Source organism: Lepisma saccharinum, chromosome 21 (genome assembly GCF_977018435.1).
Source record: "Lepisma saccharinum chromosome 21, izLepSacc3.1, whole genome shotgun sequence".
NCBI lineage: Eukaryota > Metazoa > Arthropoda > Insecta > Zygentoma > Lepismatidae > Lepisma > Lepisma saccharinum.
In genome coordinates this window covers 12,525,099-12,548,560 of record NC_139249.1, presented here as the reverse complement: position 1 = coordinate 12,548,560, position 23,462 = coordinate 12,525,099, and the positions used below count along the sequence as shown (strand labels likewise).

The 23,462-nt window shown below is 39.6% G+C and overlaps 1 protein-coding gene across 2 annotated transcripts in view; it reads right to left on the bottom strand.

Moving 5' to 3' along the window:
* sr (zinc finger domain-containing protein striped) overlaps positions 1–23,462 on the bottom strand; it is a 386,420-nt gene that overhangs the window by 301,191 nt on the left and 61,767 nt on the right. For both annotated transcript variants that reach the window (XM_083143408.1, XM_083143406.1), the window contains exon 2: positions 22,862–22,914. The gene's annotated coding sequence lies outside the window, so the exon portion shown is untranslated. The remainder of the gene's footprint in view (positions 1–22,861; positions 22,915–23,462) is intronic.

Below are 23,462 nucleotides of genomic sequence, written 5' to 3'. Positions count from 1 at the left end.
TTCTTAATGCCACATCTTGGCTCTGATTCAAACCGGTAATCTCTTAGTTGGCCATTAAAACTGCTATGGATAGGTGGTGCATAGCGTGGCTGCTTTGCAGGTCCAGCATTAACAGGTGCTTCATGCTTTCTTTTCAGACCAGATGTAGATGGTTGTGAGGGCAATGTTGATGACTGTACATAAGAATTATGGCATCTTGGACACAATTTAGTAGCTTTTCTGCATTTCTTACGGTCACAAATAAGGCATTGCCTAGCCCAATTAGAACTAGATATATTTTTATTACACTGATTGCAATATTTTTGTTTTGGCATTTTTGTTGCTTATTTATATAAAATTTCCTGGTCCAAAAAAACAGAACTATGCCAAAACAATTATAACAGCAATAACTATTCTCTGGTGATTCCCAATATAAAATAATTTTGCTTTTTTTATGCTGTTGAACAACACTTTTTACCAGGTTTCAGATCTGGGAGCAATCAGTTGTATATCAACTAGCAGTAATTATTCTCAAAATCTCACGTGTGGAGATATTATTTTGCCACATGTATTTCAATCTTATACATTTTATCAGGACTCAAACCCGAGCCTCTTGCTTACAAAGCAACAATATTAACACTTTGCCATCAGGGGAGGCTTCATATTTTATGAGGACTTAAACCCGAGCCTCTTGTTTACAAGGCAATAAAAACCATGGAGCTATGCACCACACTCTACTGGGTCTCAGAACCCAATAGCTATGAGCTTTATATCAATTCAAGATTCCTGGGATTTTGACAGAAAAACACACTATAAACAATAAGATGATATAGGAACTTAGCATAGTTTTAAGTGTAAGCAAATCTGTCTGAGAGGCTTCTTCTTTTTCTACACTAGAATTCAGAATTCATGAAATTTAAAAACATATCACACTTGAAGAATTGGGGCATATGCCCCTCTTGACATAATTTTAAGTGTATGCAAATCAGGCTGTTCAATCATTTGAGCTCTTCTTTTTCTTCACTTGTAAGTGGTCCTTGCTATAGCATAAACCCCACTACTTATTATATTTATTAATATTGTCTTAATAATACTCAGCGGTGAACGATGAGACTCGGTGAAGTACACAGACTCCTCTCAGGTACAGGGATAGTGTTATGCAAAGACAATATTCACAGCACAGAGAAATAACACCACATTGCTGCAGTAGATAAACTAAAAGATTTTATCCTTTATTTATGGCAATTATAATGCCAATATACTTGAGACGAAGGCGAGGATTTCGCTTTGTCGATGAATTGACTCAACTAAAACGCATAACCTCAATGCGTGGCTATCGGCATGCCTATGATCACATAGACCTAGCTTGCGCCCCGAACTACCACACCAAGAGATATGCAATGATAACTGAGCCAATATTTGCTCTTTAGCCTTTTATTTCCAAATTAATCCTTAGGCTAACTTTATTATTTGACGTAGAATGGTTGCAGTATTGTGCATATCATAGGCCTAGCTTGCGCCCCGAACTACCATACCAAGATGTATGCACAACACCGAGGAGTTCTTTTTAGGTTTAAAAGCTTCGTCGATCCGTGGCGAAAGTGTGATATTTCTTACGCGATATCCTCGCTTTTATACTATTTCGAGAACACAGATTCAAGTACAGATGAATCACTCACTATTTACAAAAAAGATGCTACCAACAAAACTGACATCTATACATGTTTAGAAATACAAATTCACATAGTGCACTCTCGCAAACATGAAGATACATTAAACTACTCATAATAGAGCATAAAATACAATAAACATTAAACAAAAGATATACATTACAAACAAGGTGCAATATTACAAATAATAACAAGGAAATTACGCTTTCTTTCACAAAAATAAATATATTAGCGACATATTTTCTGCCGGTGACGTCACATAAAAATATGGATCATATCACTTTCTTGATGTAATGATTATTCTTGTCCCTGCTGTCCCATTCGCAGGATGGAGTGAGTAGATGAGAGAGGGCTTATCCGCGCTGCGTGAGAGGGACGGTTAGTGAAATTGTACTTGACAGTCACATAGTTTTCAGATGTATCTAAACATTCTGGAATTGCAAGTAAATTCCACTACAGTTTAGACAGCCAGATTGACTCTGGAAACCCATCATTCTTTCTCTTCTCCTTCATTTTTCCTTTCTTTCTCACTCTGTTTGCTTCTCTTTTCTTCCTCAGTTTCTCTCTTTCTCCACTCTTCTCTCTCTCCCCCTCTGTTCATCTTTCTTCTTTCTTCCCCTGGTTCTCTTTTTCTTTCCTTTTCTCAATATTTCTACCTGCCCTTCTATCTTCATTTCCTTCTCACTCTGTTTGTCTCTTTTTCTCTCCTTCTCAGTTCATCTTTCTCTTACCCTGGTTCTCCTTTTCTTTCTTTCTTTTTCAATATTTCTCTTCCTTTCTTTCTCCCTAAGTTCATCTCTCTCTCTTTTCGTCCTCAGTTCTCTTTTTCTTTCCTCTTCTATTTATCTCTCTTCCCGTCTGATCCATCTTTCTCTCTTCTGTCTTCCACTGGCTCTCCTTTTTTACCTTCTATTTTATCAATATTTCTACCTGTCCTTCTCTCTTCCCTTCTTTGTCCTTAAGTTTTTGTCTCACTCTTTTCTTCATCAGTTTCTCTCTCTTTCTATTTCTATCTCACCCTCTGTTCATTTTTATCTCCTCTTTCTTCCCCTGATTCTCAATTCCTTTCTTGCTTTTTATCAATTTTGCTACCTGTCCTTCTCTCTTTCTCTTGTCTGTGTGTGTCTGTCAAGTGTCAACATCTTTCCTTCTTTCTGTCCCTACGCTCTCTCCTGTTATATTTGCACCTCTATTTCTTTATCTCCTCTTTCTTTAACTATTTAGTGCTTTTTATTTTCCCTTCTGTGAATCTATGCTTATCCATGGGTCGGTTAATTATGCACTTGAAATACCTAAAATATGCACTAAAAAGGCTTAAAATATGCAAATAAATAGGCACTTTAGAAAAACATATTCTTCTTCTATGGCACTCCGGCCGTTTCCTACCTTTTTAAAATGTTTTCTTTCGGTTGCTGCAAAAATCCTACATGTAAACTGATACTTCATCTTTGTAGCATGTAATAAATGTAAAAGTTGCAGTTTTGAATTCTTCCATACACTCTTGTCTACTTTACATGCTGTTTTATAAACGTAAAAGAAATTACATTCTTACAGATCATGATTGTACTCCATTACAACATGATATCTCAAATTTTCAACCTTGGAACTCCTCTTTTCGGCTAGAATATTTTTAATTCAGAGAAAACTCGTTCTACTTCACAAGATACAATTGTTCAACTTTTATAATTTTAGAAACCTGTTATTTGGTCAAAATATGTAAGAAGCTTTACATGATTGCATTTGCATTATGCAAAATGCATTTACAAAGAAACATTTAAAATATGCATTTACAAGTGCCATATGCAAAATGCATAACTATCCTCGCCCGTACTTATCACTTTCTTCCTAAACTTTATTTGCACCTCTGTTTCTCTATACGTTTCTTTGCCCTCTCAGTATTTTTTCGTACCTTTGTCTATCACATTTCTCTTCACTTCTGTCTCATATTCACTCTCTCTCTCTCTCTCCTTTTCTCTCTCTCTCTCTTTCTATCTCTCTCTTTCTCTTTCTCTATCTCTCTCCCTCCCTCTCTCTCTTTCTCTTTCTCTCTCTCTCTCTCTCTCTCTCTCTCTCTCTCTCTCTCTCTCTCTCTCTCTCTCTTTCTTTACAATGATCCTCAAAATTTACCATGTGAGCTAATGCCGTGAAATATTTCCAAACAAACACAAACACACACACACACAGAGAGAGAGAGAGAGAGAGAGAGAGAGAAAGCAAATACATAATTCGTGCCTACTGTTTGAAACCACATAAAATACTTTCCCAATATCATCTTTTCTCACGGCGCATGGAAGCATGGTGTCCCCGGTAACTTAATGACAATCGCTTCACTGTTTGCTATTCTCATCGCTTGGAGCGCACGTGTCGCTGGCACCTCGTAAACACGAGAAGAGATGCGGACACAAGAAGCAAGAATAATCATATTTTCAGTGTATCCATAAGCATGCATTTACACCTAAAACTTGAGGCAAGATTCGCAACTTTGAAATAACATGTTTCAAATTCGAAATCTATTATATAATAAACATTTTGCGAGGATATTTGTTTTTTGGAGAAGGAACATTTCAGCACCGACATTTGGAGGGTTTCTACCGGGAATCGAACCCGGAACCGGTCACAATTAAACATAAACATGCATTACTAGTAATGTTAGGTGAACTGTACGATTGCACATAGGTGATTGATAGAGTGTAAGCGAAGAGCAGCATAGTCAATGATCAAACACTTTTGGTTTTCGATTTTGAAGGAAATTGCATTTTCTGAAATCTAATAGCCGGTTTTGATTGATCGATTGATTAATTTGGTTTATTTTACTTCGCATTTCTGCCACTTTTGGCTAATCCCGAAGATGAGGATGAGTGATGACGTATTGAAATTGATGAAGCAACACACAAGGAACACCCAGCTGGGAATCGAACACGGGACCCTCAGCGTCGTAGCACGGTACGCTAACCACTCTGTCACGGAGGCGGTTTTTGAAAACCTATCATGTAATGCACGTTTAATACCGAAGCCTAAAAACTGTTTTCATGACTGAAACCAATATATTGGTCTCATAAATCGAAATTGAGAAAAGTTGTTTTGAAATCCGAAAGGCTGTTTTCAAAACAAAAAAGGCGGTTAAGGAAAAAGCGATTTTGTCAAAACTAATGCAAACTACTGTGAAACAACGAAAAAAAAATCCAGTTGGTGATGTTTTGGAACACAGAGATGGCAACACTTGTGGTTCCTTGGTGTGGAATAGAGGAAGGGGTCTGTAGTTTCTTGTGATTCGGAGTGCGTGTGGAGAATGGGAAGCGAGGAAGCGATTTCTCATTTCCTCGTCCTCGATGTGGGTGGCGAGCATTTCGGGCAGGAACAACGAGGAGACCACGCAGTGTGTTGGACAGTAGAGAAGGCTGCACACTGCTGCTGCTTCACACACACGAATCAATTCATTCGTAATGTGTGGACCCAGTGTGTCCGAATTGATCGCATTCAGTACTCAGCGGTGTATTAAACACATACCGCAGACTAATTTCTACCATCGTGTGTTTCGTCTTTCAGTCGAAAGGAGATATCGACTAATTAGACGAAATAATTGACTCATTTATCGAATAATATTGCCGGCAGTCGAATTTGTCGTTTGACTAATATCAGTCGAAGTAGTCATTCAATTTATATCAGTCGAGTAACCATATCAATTATCAACCTATATTAACAAATAACATTACTGGAAACGTAAATCGAATTATTTCCAATTTATTAAAATCTCAACGCCAATATCAGTCGTAACGCCTAATTTGACCAATATCAGACGTAACGCCTTATTCGACCAATATGAGTCATAATGCCTCATTCGACCAATGGCAGTCGTAACGGCTCATTCGACCAATATCAGTCGTAAGGTATAATTTCGCCAATAGCATTCGTAACAACTAATTCAACAAGGATCAGTGGTAACGCCTGATTCGACCAGTATCAGCCGTAACGCCTAATTCGACCAGGATCAGCCGTAACGTCAAATTCGACCAGTATCAGCCGTAATGCATAATTCGACCAATATCAGCCGTAACGCCTAATTCGACCAGTATCTTTTTTTTTATTTAGTTTATTTTACTTCGCGTTTTGTGCCTCTTGGCTAATTTGCTAAGATGGGGATGAGTGATGAAATGATGAAATTGATGAATGGACATTTACAAACAACCAAGCCCGACCGGGATTCGAACCCGTGACCCTTGGCGTCGCAGCGCGATGTGCTAACCACTCAGCCACAGGGTCGGGCTCGACCAGTATCAGTCGTAACGCCTAATTCCACCAATATCAGCTGTAACGCCTAATTCGACCAGGATCAGCCGTAACGCCTAATTGGACCAGTATCAGCTGTAACACCTAATTCGACCAGTATTAGTCGTAACGCCTAATTTGACCAATATCAGCTGTAACGCCTAATTCGACCAGGATCAGCCGTAACGCCTAATTGGACCAGTATCAGCTGTAACACCTAATTCGACCAGTATTAGTCGTAACGCCTAATTCGACCAGTATCAGTCGTAACGCCTAATTCGACCAGTATCAGTCGTAACGCCTAATTCGACCAGTATCAGCTCTCGCTTCAAAGGGAAATAGGCCGTTGTAATCCACAATGCCATTTTCGTGCCACCAAGATAAAAATAACTGCAAAACAGGTACATACATTGTTGTAAACCTCGAATCAAATCCAGTTGTGAGCAGGTGCGCTAGGAACATGGCAAGTTCTGCAAATGTCTGTGTGTAGTTTGTTTACGACGTGGCATATGTAAGCTTCTGTGCACCGCCTCTTCTACCACCTTTCCTCAGAAGATCATGACCACAACGTACGACCCAGTAGCTCACACTCTTCTTCAAAGAGAGACTATGATCACGTGACAAGCTGAGCAACTCCCAGGTTCCCTCCATAATCCGAAACGATCCAAAATTAACCAAGACTGTTCGAAGAGGAAAGATACGAGGTTGAATATGTTGCATTACTTCTTCCATTGCCTTATTTATACCGCCATAACTGCTTCGAGCTTCTTGTGAGCTTGAAGTGTTTATGGGGAATTTATGTTGATGGCTGTGTAATCCCCCATGCCTGCGTTATGCACTTGTTCGCCATGCGTTATGATCAGGTGGTGAGGATGGGAGATCTATGAGGATCCACCCTAATAGCAAAACGGACCAGAAAAAGACACGGGATGAACATGGTTGCCAACTCCTATCTTCAAGAAGTCTCCAAATTTGGACCAAAAGTGAATTGGTTCATGACTTCTGTCGATAAGCACAAGAGCCAGTTTCTTTCAGGGAAAAGAGGTTTAATTTCCCAATATCTCTCAGTTTCAGACGGACATTCACATGAAGCAAAATTTCTTCTGCCAATTACCTTATTAAAATCCAATAGTTCCTTTTAAGACCTTTTATTTCCGATCTATACTGATATAGATTAATTGGAACTGGACCTACAGTTCAAAGTGGAATTCAATTTCATTGGTTACTTCGCTTTTCTCCCACTTTTGGCTAATCGCGAAGATGAGAATTAATGATAAAATAAAACCGATGAAAAAAAGAATCACAAACATACATGGCTGTTCTCCGTGGTGAGCACAGCGCTCTACGGCGGCAGAGCGCCTGGGTTCAAATCGCGGTCTGGGCATGGCTGTTTTTTGTGTGTCATCAATAGGGAACGGATTTTTAGGTAAATAAATGTTTTTTCTGCGATAAGATAGACCCCCTCGTTTTTGCTAAAATTTTGATCATAGCCTTATATGTCAACACAGCAAATTTTATTTTACATAAAAACACATATTTTCCAGTTTTCCGTATGTAAATACATATTTTGCGAATTTTCATTTTAAATACATAAAATTGCTCATTGACTTCAGCTACCTCGCATCTCCGCACCTCTTTGATATCGAGAGTGCTGCGTTTGTTTTGTCTGAACACGCTCGCTGGCAGACTTCTGGCGCCTCGCCTACGATTCTATTGGGGGGAAATATTATCCCCACTGCATCTAACGCACAAGTGCTTATGTCTAAATGTACATACATTTTTGGGGAAAACCAAGGTTTTCATGTGCCAAATTGCCCGTGTTTTAGAAGGGGGCATAGAGGAAGAGGAAGCTTTGGAAAACTTCAGCGTTAGTGACATTTCGTGCTTTAAATATGCAAGAATTGTTTCTTGTGACGTGGCGCGATCTTTCTCACAAAATAAGATGCTTTTTAGAGATAATCGTCACAGATTTACAATGGATAATTTGAAAAAAAAAAAAACTATGGTGATCCAGTGCAACTCTTCCAAAAAATAGCTCGCTAAGAGTTAAGCATTTAGATACTGATTTCAGATGTTTAAAATGCATGTAATATTTTGTTTTTGTTGTTGACACATAAAATAAAAAATTCTGCGTTTTTTAGCACATAAAGTTCCCTGGTCATCAATTTCATCATATCACTCATCCTCATTGTCACGATTAGCCAAAAGTGGCAGAAAAGCGACGTCAAATAACCAAATCAATTAATATTTTTTTTCCAGTTTCTGTTTATTTACTGACTTGAGACGAGAACAAGATATTTCCCTTCGAGACCGATAACGAGTCAGGCTTCCTCGTCCACGAGAGGAGACGAGACGAGACGGTGTCAATTATCGTTTCGTCTCGGTGTTAGTGTATAACGAAACCGAAAAAAACACTAAATCCAAGGCCTAAATATTTATGGATTGCAACACTGAGATAAACCAGTGTACAATTTAGTAAAGACGACACCAGTCCTTTTTACAAGTTAACTTCTGCCCGCACGTGCCGTTGATGCTATTCACGTGAAAGACGTGTTCTCCGATTCGGTGGAGGGAAGAGGGGGGGGAGGAAAAAAAGGGATACTAAGACCAAAGGGTGAAAAAACGGAACCGGAAATAGCCTGATGATGCAATGCGCAAGGAATGCCGGGAACGGATTTAGCATGTATCGCGGCACACGATGTATGACACCGGCACGGTGGAGTTGCTTTGATGTGCGAATTGTTAGTTGGAATTGGAAATCACGTGGGGAGGTGTTGTTGAACTCTCAACCGTGATTGTTGGTCTTACATTGTTGTGATCCTGTGTTGTGTGTTATCGGCGTAGACTGTGGATTTCTAATGCTTGGGATACACGGCGGTATATTTTCAACTAAAACCAGGGTTGTTGAAGGTCCGGGAATTTTAATACATTCAATTCCGGTCCAGGAGAGAAAATCAGCAAGCGTAAATAGGTTCTGGGCTGTAAAGAACCTTTATATCTAAATTATTTCTATTCGGTCCAGGAACCTTTTTTTCCGGATGAATCTAAATACGGGTTAGGACCCTTTTCCGGATCAATTTAATTCCGGTCCAAGGTTCTGGACTGTAAAGAATCTTTATATCTAAATTATTTCAATTCGGTCCAGGGACCTTTTTTCCGGATGAATCTAAATACGTGTTATGAACCCTTTTCCGGATCAATTTAAATCCGGTCCAAGGTTCTGGACTGTAAAAGAACCTTTATATCTAAATTATTTCAATTCGGTCCAGGAACCTTTTTTCCGGATGAATCTAAATACGGGTTATGAACCCTTTTCCGGATCAATTTAAATCCGGTCCAAGGTTCTGGACTGTAAATAACCTTTATATCTGTAAATTATTTCAATTCGGTCCAGGGACTTTTTTCCGGATGAATCTAAATACTGGTTATGAACCCTTTTGCGGATCAATTTAAATCCGGTCCAAGGTTATGGACTGTAAATAACCTTTATATCTGTAAATTATTCAATTCGGTCCAGGAACCTTTTTTCCGGATGAATCTAAATACGGGTTATGAACCCTTTTCCGGATCAATTTAATTCCGGTCCAAGGTTCTGGACTGTAAATAACCTTTATATCTGTAAATTATTTCAATTCGGTCCAGGGACCTTTTTTCCGGATGAATCTAAATACTGGTTATGAACCCTTTTCCGGATCAATTTAATTCCGGTCCAAGGTTCTGGACTGTAAATAACCTTTATATCTAAATTATTTCAATTCGGTCCAGGGACCTTTTTCCGGATGAATCTAAATACTGGTTATGAACCCTTTTCCGGATCAATTTAATTCCGGTCCAAGGTTCTGGACTGTAAATAACCTTTATATCTAAATTATTTCAATTCGGTCCAGGGACCTTTTTCCGGATGAATCTAAATACTGGTTATGAACCTTTTTCCGGATCAATTTAAATCCGGTCCAAGGTTCTGGACTGTAAAAGAACCTTTATATCTAAATTATTTCAATTCGGTCCAGGGACCTTTTTTCCGGATGAATCTAAATACTGGTTATGAACCCTTTTCCGGATCAATTTAAATCCGGTCCAAGGTTCTGGACTGTAAAAGAACCTTTATATCTAAATTATTTCAATTCGGTCCAGGAACCTTTTTTTTACGGATGAATCTAAATACTGGTTATGAACCCTTTTCCGGATCAATTTAATTCCGGTCCAAGGTTCTGGACTGTAAATAACCTTTATATCTAAATTATTTCAATTCGGTCCAGGGACCTTTTTCCGGATGAATCTAAATACTGGTTATGAACCCTTTTCCGGATCAATTTAAATCCGGTCCAAGGTTCTGGACTGTAAAAGAACGTTTATATCTGTAAATTATTTCAATTCAGTCCAGGGACCTTTTTTCCGGATGAATCTAAATACGGGTTAGGACCCTTTTCCGGATCAATTTAATTCCGGTCCAAGGTTCTGGACTGTAAAAGAACCTTTATATCTGTAAATTATTCAATTCGGTCCAGGAACCTTTCTTCCGGATGAATCTAAATACGGGTTATGAACCCTTTTCCGGATCAATTTAATTCCGGTCCAAGGTTCTGGACTGTAAATAACCTTTATATCTGTAAATTATTTCAATTCGGTCCAGGGACCTTTTTTCCGGATGAATCTAAATACGGGTTATGAACCCTTTTCCGGATCAATTTAATTCCGGTCCAAGGTTCTGGACTGTAAAGAACCTTTATATCTGTAAATTATTTCAATTCGGTCCAGGAACCTTTTTTCCGGAAGAATCTAAATACGGGTTAGGAACCCTTTTCCAGATCAATTTAATTCCGGTCCAAGGTTCTGGACTGTAAATAACCTTTATATCTGTAAATTATTTCAATTCGGTCCAGGGACCTTTTTTCCGGATGAATCTAAATACGGGTTATGAACCCTTTTCCGGATCAATTTAATTCCGGTCCAAGGTTCTGGACTGTAAAGAACCTTTATATCTGTAAAATATTTCAATTCGGTCCAGGAACCTTTTTTTTCCGGATGAATCTATATACGGGTTATGAACCCTTTTCCGGATCAATTTAATTCCGCTCCAAGGTTCTGGATTGTAAATAACCTTTATATCTGTAAATTATTTCAATTCGGTCCAGGGACCTTTTTTCCGGATGAATCTAAATACGGGTTATGAACCCTTTTCCGGATCAATTTAATTCCGGTCCAAGGTTCTGGACTGTAAAATAACCTTTATATCTAAATTATTTTAATTCGGTCCAAGAACCTTTTTCCGGATGAATCTAAATACGGGTTATGAACCCTTTTCCGGATCAATTTAATTCCGGTCCAAGGTTCTGGACTGTAAAAGAACCTTTATATCTGTAAAATATTTCAATTCGGTCCAGGGACCTTTTTTCCGGATGAATCTAAATACGGGTTATGAACCCTTTTCCGGATCAATTTAATTCCGGTCCAAGGTTCTGGACTGTAAAAGAACCTTTATATCTGTAAATTTTTTCAATTCGGTCTAGGGACCTTTTTTCCGGATGAATCTAAATACGGGTTAGGACCCTTTTCCGGATCAATTTAATTCCGGTCCAAGGTTCTGGACTGTAAAAGAACCTTTATATCTGTAAATTTTTTCAATTCGGTCTAGGGACCTTTTTTCCGGATGAATCTAAATACGGGTTATGAACCCTTTTCCGGATCAATTTAAATCCGGTCCAAGTTCCGTATTGAAATGAAACACTACGCAATTTGAACCGAATTTAAATTGTACGAGAAAAAATATTCCGGTCCTGTTGTGGAACCCATTAGAATTTATGGGTTCGTGTACCTCTAACAACCCTGGCTAAAACTAAACTCCGTGCTGCAATAGGTCTTTGAAGGACAAGACTTTTCATTGGGTGACACGTGGTCAGCGCATCGGGTCCCATCTTATCTCTTTTTGTGAAAAGAGAGAAAGGGAGTTGGGGAGAGATACAAGAGAAGGATAGTAAAAGAGAGAGAGATAGAGAGACCGGAAAGAGATAGAGACAGAGAGAGAGAGAAAGGGGGCCAGGTGCCTTACTTCTCTCTCTCTCTCTCTCTCTCTCTCTCTCTCTCTCTCTCTCTCTCTCTCTCTCTCTCTCTCTCTCTCTCTCTCTCTCTCGATCAATATTTTCTCTCTTCTTTCTCTTCCTTAACTTCATTTTTTTCATCTCTCTCTGTTTCTCTTTTGGCAACAGAATTGATTTCCGGCTACTTTGAATTGAGGATACATTGTAACGGTGCAACTTGTTTTATTGATGTCTTTAAGGTCATCTTATTCGAAAATGAAACGTAGAAGGTCGCCTTTTCGTCGCTCAGGGAAAGGGGTGAAATTCTTTGCCGCTATGAAGAAAGAAGCTTTCATCCTGGTACAGATGACGACAAGAGTAGAGTACGGCCGGCGTTATTTCCGGCCTCCAATAGCGTAAGAGCGCGGGCAGAGTTCAAGAGCATGCTCCTCTGATTGGCTGCTCTGGGGGCCTGGCGTTATTCCCTACCAATAGCGCGTATTTGGCGCTGCAGTCGAAGTGCAACGCGAAAGAGTTTCTCCTTCAGTCCAAGAGTTCAAGAATGAACTGCGGGACCATTCTCGAAGTATGGTTATCACATCGCGCTACGACGCCAGAGGTTCCGGGTTCGAATCCCAGCCTGGGCATTGATGTTTGTGAGTGTCCATTCATCATATCATCACCAGGGAACGGAACTTTATGTGCTAAAAAACTCAGAAATATTTATTTTTTATGTGCCATGAATGTTGAAAATATGTGATAAAAGCAGGAAAATATGTGACAAAAGTAGAAAACATTTGGTAACAAAAACAAAAAATTACATGCATTTTAAACATCTGAAATCAGTTTCTAAATGCTAAACTCTTAGCGAGCTATTTTTTTGGAAGAGTTGCACTGGATTACCATAGTTTTTTTCCAAATTCTCGATTGTAAATCTGTGACGATTATCTCTAAAAATCATCTTATATTGTGAGAAAGAACGCTCCACGTCACAAGAAACAATTCTTGCATATTTGAAGCACGAAATGCCACTAACGCTGAAGTTTTCCAAAGCTTCCTCTTCCTCTATGCTCCCTTTCCAAAACACCGCCAATTTGGCACATGAAAACCTTGGTTTTCCCCAAAAATGTATGTACATTTAGACATTAGCACTTGTGCGTTAGATCCAGTGGGGGTAATATTTTCACCCAATAGGATCGTAGGCGAGGCGCCAGAAGTCTGCCAGCGAGCGTGTTCAAAGACAAAACAAACGCAGCACTCTCGATATCAAAGAGATGCGAGGAAGCTGAAGTCAATGAGCAATTTTATGTATTTAAAATGAAAATTCGCAAATTATGTATTTACATACGGAAAACTGGAAAATATGTGTTTATATGTAAAATAAAATTTGCTGTGTTGACATATAAGACTATGATCAGAATTTTGGCAAAAACTAGGGTCTCTATCTTATTTATTTACCTAAATTTCCGTTTCCTAATCATCACTCATCCCCATCTTCGCATTGTAACGAACCTGAGAGTTTAAGATTTTATATATGTAAGAAGTTAAGATTTTTAAAATGTTTGTTACTTCAAATAATGTTCAAGTTGTCACAGATAATTATAGTTATATTGATACAGTTCTGTTTGGAATTTGTGTAGATGTTTATAAATACGTCATAATCTGTTCGTGTTGACGTCACTTTCTAATCTGAGCCGAGGAAGTGAACCCACCTAAATGTTCATCACCTGACGACAGACTGAGTTTGAAAAACAGGTGAAGGTGAAAAATAATAAGAACTTGGAAACGGAGAGAATTGAAGTATAGCTTTTGGTTTTCGAGTTTTCTTCTTGCCGATAAGTTCAAAGTAAACAATTAATCATGTCATTTGACTTTCGTTATATGTGAATGTATTGCCCAACGTTAGTATTGAATGTTCTAGTGTTTTATTGGTAAGTGATTAGGAAATATAAGCGATTATAAAACTGTGTTTAACTTTGAAAAGAATGTTGTGTTTTCTTTTCTACCCAGCAAGCCCTGATGAGTGATAAAAGCGTCTCATGTTCCAGACAAAAGTAGCGGCGGACTAACTTTGTGACGACTGGTGTACAACCGGGGTGGACGTTGCAGCATATTAGCCAAAAAGTGAGGTAAAATATAGCAATTCAATCAATCGAAGCATGCTCGCTTCAAGTACGTTCTTGTACCTTTCGGATACTACTAGAGTCACGATGGCTCATGGAAAGAGGCACCTTCACCCCCAAGCGCCGGGAAAAGCCACCTAAACGCTGGAAAGTACCATTCCTCCGGTTGGCGCAGGAGTGTTGCCTACCCTCATCCAGGTGTATAGGCCGGACCATGGTGTTGCGGCTCCTAAATGTCGTCTCCGTGGTAACATCCCACGCACGGCAGTCTTCGCTTTCTCCCGGAGTCATCGATCTGACGTGTGCATGGGCCATTCATCTCTGCGGGGGAGAGTCGAGGAACAGCAACCGTCTGAGAACCGCGCCCGGGACGTTGGAGGATGTTGTCCAGCGCTAGGGTTTCCGGATGGGTTGAGGTGTTTGCAGGAACCGAGACGTTACCACTGCTGTAATCTGGCACAGATCGGCAATGGAGCAACTTAAATCCCTGCTGTTTCATTCAGTGGTGCCAAATCAGAGTGTCAAAAAGGACCAGATCGTATCAAGGTCGCAACAGCTTGAATCCGTCTAAAGATGGGCATAATAAGATCTGAAACTAAGCGAGAATTCACGCTAGGGAACGAGCCAATCAGCAGCAATGTTGCACAACGTAGCGGCCGCACAAGCCTGCATTCGATTGGTGAAATCCTCAAGCGACACGTGCCGCCTGTAATTACCTGGGGCAATGGTAACGTTGTCGCCTTGTAATCAAAGGGTTCCAGTTTCGATATCTGTCTTTGGTCCCACTTTAAACTGTAGCTCCAGTCTCGACCAGCCTAGCTGTGTATAAAAATAATAATAATAACCCCTGGCGCAACAGGCCTGAGGACCAGGACAGCCCTACCGACTGCCGGCCTCACTCCTACATGCCTCAGCAGAGGTGCGAGATGATCCAACCAGTTACGGGTTGACTTGTGGTCAGCACGACGAACCTCCAGTCGTTGTGGGTTACTCCACTTACTCGTAGCTCTCCCATTCCTTCACGTCCTATAGACTGGTCGAAATTTCAGGAGAAAAGTTGTTACACCTTCCCTCCCCCCGCGCCCCTTCCAAGGAGACTCGAACCAGCGCGCGTCCCGTAGCCCTTGCCCAAAGTCTGACGCCTTAGAACACACGGCCATGGTACGGTACGCGACTGTTTGTGCATAAAGTGTATTTAAAACAAAAAAAACTCAAACTTAAATTGAGGATTCTTGGAATTGAATGTGAGAGTGACCTAATGTTGTTCACTGTCAGAACCCCATTCTACAATTTCCCATTCGTAATTTCAAAGAAACTCGCATCAAAGACTATTATCTTAGTATGGAAACACTTGTCACATTCGACCCATTCTACTCGTACTTACACCTGTGACGAGCACAATATTTACAATATTGTGTTACGTTGAGTTATGATGAGTTTATAATGTGAATTTATGAACGTACGTGTTCAAAATTAAACAAATGACTATCGAATATAGTAAACAGTTTGTAAAAATGTTATGTACCATGTCTAAGTTATGAATACAGAAATATTATTATTGAAATCTAGTTTAGTGTTGATAAAATGTGTAGGTTTCACATCTCTAGAAGATGTTTAGTTTAGTTTAGTTTAGTTTAGTTCTTCGTCTGAGGAAGACCCTGATACAGAGTTGAAACGTTACATGTTAAGTGTTTTTACATCTTAATATACTGCCTTGGTCAGCAACTTAGTGTTATGGAAACAAGGCTTAATTTTACTTCTAGGAGAGCTTGTAGCTAGCTAAGCAGGGTTGCCCTGTCCATAAAAGTGAAATGAAAAAAATCGCAACTAACAGTTATTATTCTTAGGAAAGGCAGGCCGATCATAGAAAATCATGAATGTCTGGAAGTGGCGCAAGGGGGACCGTGGCTCCCCCCGGAAAATGTTGTTGATTTGTTGTCTTAAGTCCACTTTATGCACAGTAAGGCTAATCGGGACTGGACCTACAGTTTAAAGTGGGATCCGAACCACTACATGCCTCCACCGGGAATCGAACCCGGGACCCCTTGATTACAAGGCGACGACGCTACCACTGCGCCATCGGGGAGCCCCCCCCCGGAAAATTAATGTCAATCTAAAAGTATATATTTCACCTATATAATTTCATTCCAGTCACAGTAAATTATGTTAATTGAACGGCTCTGGTGTAAAACATGGTAAGATTTCGGTCATTCCTGAGTCCATTAAGAAAAACGTTATTAGAAGCTATACTGTAGATAAATTGTTTTTGTGTTGAGTTTACCAATTTCAGAAGGCTTCATTGGGTATAATCCAAATTGTATGACATGGCAATTTCACTCAAAAATTGAAGGATGGCACATTTTACTTTGTAACTCAAAAATGACCAAAATGTCACTTACTATGTTTTACACCAGAGCCCTTCAATTATTATAACCGCGTTGCAGGAACATGATAACTTCAAACTCAAGCAGTATTTCTTTGAGAGTGCAACACTATTTTGGCGGGCGGAGTGTTTATCACAGCGCGCTACAACGCCAGGGGTCCCGGGTTCGAATCCCGGCATGGGTGTTGCTTGCTTCATCAATTCCATCATATCATCACTTATTTTTATCTTCGTGATTAGCCAAAGGTGGCAGACAAGCGAAGTAAAATCAATCAATCAATCAAGCTATGTTACTAGGAACTTACCTTCCCGACCTCCCTTGCAAATGACCCTTTTTCTTCGCCTTGTATTTGCTGGATCAGTGTCTGTTACCTGACAGAGTTTTCTGTTGTTGATAGTCGGTTTTTAACTCCCTTTCATGTCCCCGCTAACGCAAGCTGTCGTAATCACAATTCGAGACTATCGTTGTTTACACGTATACACGCACATCATTGACCGCTAGCATCGGCAACGGGATAAGTAGTTTGGTGAAACCAGATGAAACCAGACGAATGTTCATCCCACACAACATAGAAATATCGAACTCCAGGTACCCATCACACAAGCAGTTCATTAAGTTTCCCACAAGGAATCCTCCATCTGGTCAAAACATATGGCGGGAAAACGACAACGAAGAAAAAGACCCGTCGAAGTCATTGACGCCAGAAGCATTGAATGAAGACCAATATAAAAGAGCATCGCTAAAAACAGTGAAGAGGCACACCACAACCAGAAGATCTCCAAGAGGAAAAAACTACAATAAAAACCTTCTCACATTTGCGGATTATGTAAGGTACACATACTGTGGACACAGCTTTGTACTTCCCCACCTTGTCCATTAGTCGAGAAGCGACTGCAAACAACAACACCGAGTAGATTTGCTCGTGGAATACAGTAGCTTCTTTATAGGGGAAACAAGCGTCCCTGCCGCCGGCGCAAACAACTTGAAGGCGAGTCCCTGTCGCTGAGAGGCACTCGACTAATGTGCCAAACTATAAAGGACGGATGTTAAAACTGCTGAGGAGCAGCACCCTAAGTGGCGGGTACACTCACCGTGAAAGTTGTTATACAAACTCGTATCCGTTTTGCGCCACAAGCTGTGGTTGCAAATCCGGTGGAGGTGTCTTCAGTGACCATCACTAAAGTTCTCAGCAAATTTCTGCTTAATGTGAATCCAAATTCAACCAACTCTTTTCCAGAATTCGTTTCCGGACTCCACAATTCGTTATCTAAACCTATAAATCTTTATCTGAATCCAGGATTCTCTACCCGCGTCCATAATTCGTTCCCTGAGTTTAGGATTCTCTACCAGAGTCCACAATTCGTTACCTGAATCTAGGATTCGCTTACCCGCGTCCATAATTCGTTACCTGAACTAGGATTCGCTACCTGAGTTCATACTTCGTTTCCTGACTCTGGAATTCGTTATCAAACAAGAATATGTTGCCTGACTCCAGAATTCCTTCCAGAATTAGCTGCCTGACGTAGAATTCCTTACCTGACTATCGGGCTCATTGCTCGAATCAAGAATTTGTTACCTGAATCTAGGATTCACTACCCGAGTACAAAATTCGTTACCTGTATCTGGGATTCATTATAAGGCTCTAGAATTCGTTGGTGGTGCTTAGTACAGTCTGGACATGGGTGCTCATTGTGAGTGTCCCTGTATCAATTTCATCATATCATCACTCATCTTCATCTTCGCGATTAGCTAAAAGTGGCAAAGAAGCGAAGAAAAATATATAAAATCAATCAATCAATCTATAATTCGTTACTCGAATCCAGAATTCGTTACCCAAATCCAGAATTCGCTACCTGAAATAAGATCTCATTGCCTGAATCTAGGATTCTCTACCAAAGTCTGCAATTCGTTATCCGAATCATTCCCCGGTGTAGCCACATAGTGGTTCGGATCCCACTTTAAACTGTAGGTCCAGTCCCGATTAGCCATACTGTGCATATAGTGGATTAAAACACCAATCAATCAATCAATCAATCAATCGTTATCCGAGTCCAGAATTCGTTACCTGAATACAGGATTCGTTTCCTGAATCTAGGATTCGTTGCCAGAAGTCAGCTTTCATTGCATGATTCTAGTATTCGCTACCAGAGTCCATAATTCGCTTTCTGAATTTAGAATTAGATATCGGAATCCAGTATTCGTTGCTTACGTTGTCGTTTGCTGTTTCTGCAGACAGTGTTGTTCTTTTTTACGGCGAAACAACTGAATTTTTACGTTGACATCACTGGCGTCCCAGCTACAGGTGATTTAATCCGGTCAATATTTTACAGTGTAATTATGCCACATGGAATAAAATATATCATCGTTAACCATTTGATGTTCGTTCCGCAGAAATTAATCAAGTTTGAAATATTGGGAGTTCACTTGAAGCGAAATTAGCCATTTATATCGTGTTGCCCCTATTAAACACAGCACTGTGCCTGCTTGTTGCTAAACTTGTCACAACTTGAAACCTCTCAATGTGCGAATGAAGCATCCACGCTCCGCATGATAAACAAGTTGCAGTCGAGTTTTTCTTTTGTCAATGAACGCTGCCGTTCTACTGCGGGATTCTTCCAGGTGAGGGAGAGAAGAAAAAAATAAAACCTGCGATTAAGTCATCCATGCGGTCTGGAATCCCGGTGCTGCTAATTCCAACATTCGTATTCATGGCGCAGTGTAGCATCGGATAGGACTGATGCATCGTGTTTCATGGCACGCATTCCTTTTAAGGCGGGAAGAAAGAGATTGAACGGAATCTTTCTGTGCACCGGAAACACATATCAGTTATTCCAGGGCCGGGCTGCAAGGAAATCTTTGACAAGTGATACTCGTTACAAGTATTCGCAGCGTTGAGTAATAAGTTAACGCCCGAAGTGCTTACCTCTGCGTATAATTCGGTAGGGACTTGTGTAGTTCCAGATTACGCCGCTCGACAGTTTCGGCGTAACAAATGCATGCCTCACCATGGATATACAACTTTGCAGCACGCCCAAGGAAAGAAACGCCATCTTGGTTATGCCAATAAACATTACTGTTAATGCATTTCATCATTATGCACCGCAGTGGGCCCCGGATTCGAATCCTAGCCTGGGCATGGATGTTTGTGAGTGTCCAATCATCAATTTCTTCATATCATCACTCATCCCCATCTTCGCGTAAAATAAACCATATCAATCAATCAATCAATTATGCACTACAGTCTTTCGGAGAGTTACTTTTTAGAAGTAACTAAGTTAATTACTTGGTTCAAAAAGTAACTGAATTACAGGTACTTGAGGTGTTGCTACGCATCTGGAAAACAGGGAAATGTCAGTGAATTTGGCTTGTCGAGGAAACATCAGAGAAATGTCAGGGAATTTTGCAGATCGTCTGGAATTTACGTGCATTTTGGAGTCTGCAAGAGAAAAAGTTGCAAAATGAACAAGCCGTTCACTTCCACTTCTGGATTCGGTTCATGTGATTCCACTCCCAAAAAAGATTCAGTTTAGAAACTTGTTTCTTACGATTCTCAGTCTTGTGCAAAATAATGGTTCGTTCGAATTTCTGTAATAAATTTTCACTTTTATAATACTAGATATTAGAAAGAATATAGAAGTAAAACTTGCAGTCCAGATATCTGATTGATAGTTAAAGTACATTGACAATATGATCATAATTTTCGGAAAGGTTGGTGAAGATGAGGTTATCGTCTATTTTTTTATAGATCTTGGTCTTGTTGGCATTTCCTATAGAATTCCTGTATGCAACAAAAATTTCTCCGGATGCTGTGTCCTTATAAATGTAAGCAAGAAAGCAGCATTTTCTACGACACTATAAATCCGCCAGAAAATTAAAAATTGTGTATGGTTTATGAACTTTTTATGTTGTTTTTATATTGTGGAGATACGTTATGGTCAAATAATGTACCTCTTTTACCTTAGCCTGAAGGCTAGATGCACGTGATTGTAGCACCCAATACTTGATGCCGATTGTAATTTTACATTTTACTCTTCGAATTTCGTGATATTGTGTGTGTAGAATGAAATTTGCTAAAAAAAAAGTTGTAAAAATGAATATTCATAATAAGTAATGGATTATATACGAGGGGAAGTCAAAAATTATCTACACTTTTGCCACAACTTTTCTCAGGTTGGCCACACTGCCTTCTGCGCTTGTGTGCTATAAGGTTGTACTTTTGTGGTCGTGTGGCCTAGGTTTGATCTTAATCGCTCCATTTTTTCTTTGTTTTGTTACAGGTTAAACATGGCCGCTCCACTGGCAGTGTGCACCAAGGAAGAACAACAATCAGTGATTCGATTTCTCTGGTCTGAAGGTGTGTCAGGGACTGAAATTCATCACAGGTTTTCAGTACATCTGATGATGTCAGAATAATCTCCTTGGATGATGGGTGACCATCGGTTCATCAGAATCATCTCTCAAGCTTGTTGAATCTTCCCATCAGTGGTGGAGGTTGATGGGCATACTCTCGCTTCGTGTTTCACGCTTGTCCAGCCATTTTTAAACCCCCCGATCAACTTATACACAATTCTACATGGTAAAAAGCTGTCCCAGTATTGTATTGAAAGGCTGTGATGAATTTCAACCCCTGACACATCTTCAGACCAGATAAATCAGATCAAACCTTGGCCATATGACCACAAAAGTACCACCTTTTAGCACACAAGCGCTGAAGGCAGTGCGGCCAACCTGAGAAAAGTTGTGGCAAAAGTGTAGATAATTTTTGACTTACCCTCGTATTTAATTGAAAAATACAAGGTTCAAGGCAAAATCATGATGATAAACATGTCTGGAAAAATATAATGTTTGTACTGGAAAACCTGGAAATGTCTGGGAATTTCATAATCAAAATTGTCCACTAATTTAAACGAACTAGAACTCTTTTATGCTTGCATTTTAAGAAAGATGCCTGAAAATTCACTACCTTCGCTGTGAATACATTTATTTACCCATCAGTACAACCAACTGCGAAATAACTGAGTTTAGTGCTGAGAATATGTTCAGATTTCTGACTCACTAACATTTGTTTAGTCATGCTAGTTTTTTTTTTTTTTTTAAGAAAAGCCGGTTTTGGATGCATCATTGTTAATTGTCTGTCCAGTCTCTTCTTGCTGGACATTCTCCTGTTTTTGCAAATTCTCTTTTGCTTCACAGTCTCCTGTTCTTGAACAGTTTACTCTTGCTGCGCATTTTCCTGTTCCTGAACAGTCTCTTCTTGCTGGACAGTTTCCTGTTTTTGCAATAATCCTGTTCTTGAACAGTTTCCTCATGCTGCTCACTTTCCTGTTTCCGAACAGTCAAGTCTCTTCTTGCCGGACAGTCTCATGTTGTTGAACAGTTTCCTCATGCTGCTTATTTTCCTGTTTCTGAACAGTCAAGTCTCTTCTTGCCGGACAGTCTCATGTTCTTGAACAGTTTCCTCACGCTGGTCATTTTCCTGTTTCTGAACAGTCAAGTCTCTTCTTGCCGGGACAGTCTCATGTTGTTGAACAGTTTCCTCATACTGCTCATTTTCCTGTTTCTGAACAGTCAAGTCTCTTCTTGCCGGACAGTCTCCTGTTCTTGAACAGTTTCCTCATGCTGCTCATTTTCCTGTTTCTGAACAGTCAAGTCTCTTCTTGCCGGACAGTCTCATGTTCTTGAACAGTTTCCTCACGCTGTTCATTTTTCTGTCTCTTTTTGCTGGACAGTCTCCTGTTTTCTCAACAGTTTCTTTTTGCTGTACAATCTTCTTTTGCTACACATTTTCCTGTTTCTGAACAGTCTCCAGGTTTTATACAATCTCCTGTTTTTGCACAGTCCTCTGTTCTTGAACAGTCTCCTGTTATTGCAGTCTTGTTTTGCTGCACAGTCTTCTGTTCGTGCACAGTTCTCCTGTTTGTTCACAGTCTCCTGTTCTTGCACAGTCTGCCGTTGATACACAGTATGCCGTTGCTTCACAGGCTTAGATTTCTGCGGAGTTCTTTGAGTAACCGTTATTAGAAGAAACATATTGGAACATCTGGGTAATCCATAAACTCCAACACTATGGAAAAACTCTTTCACTTTATTTTTCTTCCTTCCAGACTTTCGTGGGTTCATGAAGTTTTACTGCCGATCAAATCATTTCGAAACTCTATCTTGATGCTTCTCTGGAAACGAATTACATACTGGCCAGGTAAGTTATGGAAAAAAATCAGATCTTTCGTGAGTTAACGTCACTTATCTTCAAGCGAAGTTATTCACCAAAGTTCGAGACGTTATTCAGAAACCGAGTTAAAGATGAGCTCGAAAACCTATGCTTAAATCTCCTGATCGATAATCCATCTTCATTATAATTAGGGTGGGACATAAATTAGTTAATTGTAAAAATCTAAACAATAAGAACAAGAATTATAACTTACCTGATAATAAGTTGCTTCCAAGTGGTGTCGCTTCACGTCCATATCACTACAACCTAGTGAAAATGAAAAATTATAAAATTAATATATTTTTCGTAAATAAATATATGTGTAAGTTACATATATGTATAATTAATTTTGTTATCACTAATACAAGAGGCTGATCCACATATATTACAACTTTCTCTTATTTAAGGGGCAAAATTTGAGTGATACATGTTTTATTATATTTAACTGAATTCCTTTCGTAATAACAAAACCAGGATATGGCAAAGTATAGATGGCGCTCATGAATACGTTCCAAAATCAGAGTCTATTTGCTATGTATAAAATATCAATTTCTCTTTTGTTCAAGCAATTAATGAGCAGATATAACCAGCTTACAAGAAAATATAACCAAACTACAAACTCAAAGCATGTTGTCCTCTCGCTTACAAATCAGACTCAAAATTCACAACCTTAGGAATAGTCAAGATTAATAAATGAATTGTAATTTATTTGACAAGTAGATCCCTTTCACATTCCTTTGAGTATCGTTGGACACCCAAATCAATGACGCTGTAAGCTAATAAGTTTCTTGTAGCAAAGTTTCTGGTAGCCAAAT